Consider the following 2234-nt stretch of genomic DNA (forward strand, 5'->3'; position numbering starts at 1 on the left):
GAGAAGCATCTAAGAAGGCAGGCTAAAGTAAACAGAGCAGAGTTTTAAACAAACAAAAATCTTTTAAAAAGTTATTTTCAAACTCTGTAAACAAGAGTTTAACAGCTCTGAACTTGACACACCACTTCAGATGTCCAGTGAAAGTTATTCGGTTATTTCAGTGCAATGCTTTGAATTTCATTTAATGGTTTTTTTTTTACTTCTTCCAAGAAGGTTGTGGTAGGGCTTTGGTAGTGTTTGCGTGTTTTAAATGAATTCCAATAAAACTGTGTAGGGGTGTAGAGTGGGGTCATGTTGACGGTCCATTGAAACTTGGTTTACATCTACCAAAGTCTCCAAGGTCAGGTAAATAATTTATTGGTTGAAAACGGAAAAAAATGCTTCTACCTCCAAACTATGATTTTTACAAGTGTGTTGTGTATGGTTAACACATAAAGTATTGTGTAAAGATTTCAAATGTGTCACATTTGGTCAGTAGATTGATATGAAGGTCATAATTGTGGTATCTAGAGCTGTGTTTCATACAAGAATAGAAATACTATTTTACTATTACTCTTGTAACTTAGAAACTAGGATTCTTACAAGTCTTTTTTTTTAATTAACAACATATAGGTACATGAAATATGTTGTTATTAACTCAGACAGATCCATATTTTCATCTCTCCACAGGAATACTTTCTCATGAGCTCCAGGTTTCCTGCGCAGAGACAAACTGAAAGTAAGTCGAGGTCACAGAGTCAAACATGCAGATTTCAGAAGCAACAATTCCACCAACTGTTTCCAGTCTAACAATCAGACAGCTGATCACAAAATTACTCACAGGTGAGTTAATCATCCCAGGTGCATGGAGCTGAAAGGTGGGGAAGCAGCAGAAAGACCCATCCCTGGAGCACAAGGCATGGTTACCTCACACGCACATATATACAACACACATTGTTGACTGTACACCAATCCATCCAACCAACGTCATTGTCAGGTATGACGGGGGTAACAGAAGTAGAGAATTTGTCCTCTTGGTGTTTGTTTTAACCGTATCAGATGATTTTCATGATTTGACTACTCTCAGCTTCTGCTAAATTGTTGATTTAACTAAAGAACTTGTCATGGACTTGAGGAGGCACAGAGTGGGCCACTCCCCTTTCATTTTAAATGGAGAACAGGTGGAATCTGTCTCCACCTTCAGGTTTCTGGGCACCTACATTTCCATGGATCTCACCTGGATCCACAACACCATAAAGAAGTCCTGAGGAGGAAGAACCTGGACCAGAAGCTGCTGCTGGCTTTCTATAGGTCCTCAGTGGAGAGTGTGCTCTCCTACTGCCTGGGTGTTTGCTACGCAGGGACCACAACCGAGAACTGAAAGGTTGCACAGAGGGTAATTAACACCACCTTTATAAAAAAAGAAATCACTGGCTGCCCTCTGCCACCCCTGGAAGCCATCACCAAATCCTCCTGTCTCAGGAAAACCAGGGCGGTCACAGGTGATCCCTTGCACCCTGGCTGCCTGTTTGACCCGCTGCCCTCTGGTCAGTGCCTCAGGTCAGTCAGGTCCCACACCTCCAGACTCACAAACAGCTTCTTCCCCTGGGCCATTCGTACTGTTAACAAACACTACCCCCCACCTCACCAATCTGAGCCATGGTCTTAGTAACCTTCATCGCTCAGGCCACTCACACACAGACTCTTTCAGACCAAGTCTTTTATACATTGAAGCACTTTGCAACCTGTTCTCAAATGTGTGCCTCCCTCCTGTTTTGTATATATTCATCTTGAATGAATATATTTTTCCTTTTTCTTATTTATTCCTGCTGTCTTACTATTTATGTTTTATTCTGCCACAGTTGGCATGGAGCACCCATTATGTGCATACATGTGCAATGAAAATAAAGGGCTATTCAATTCTATTCTACAACAGAAAAAGAGAAAATGAGTGAGTCGGCCAGGAGAACCTTGACAGTGTATTCAAATGGGTTTCAACAGGGCAAATAACAAAAGCCTGCAATTTGCACCTATTTCTATTGCACTACAATTTTCTTAGAGTACAATTAAAAAGAACAAACAAACATACAGAAAATACAACACTATTCACACTGAAAGTAAGTCCTACACAGAGCGTGAGCTGCCTCGGCGGGTCTGTGCTCTCAGAGTGCTACGTGTTGGTTTCTGGTTTTGACTGATTTTAAAAGAGCTCTTACGTGTACTGCTGTTTTATTATTTTAACAAGTCTACTTAAT

The sequence above is a fragment of the Pundamilia nyererei genome, unplaced genomic scaffold, assembly GCF_000239375.1.
Source record: "Pundamilia nyererei isolate P.nyererei 1_Seehausen unplaced genomic scaffold, PunNye1.0 scaffold00242, whole genome shotgun sequence".
Lineage (NCBI taxonomy): Eukaryota > Metazoa > Chordata > Actinopteri > Cichliformes > Cichlidae > Pundamilia > Pundamilia nyererei.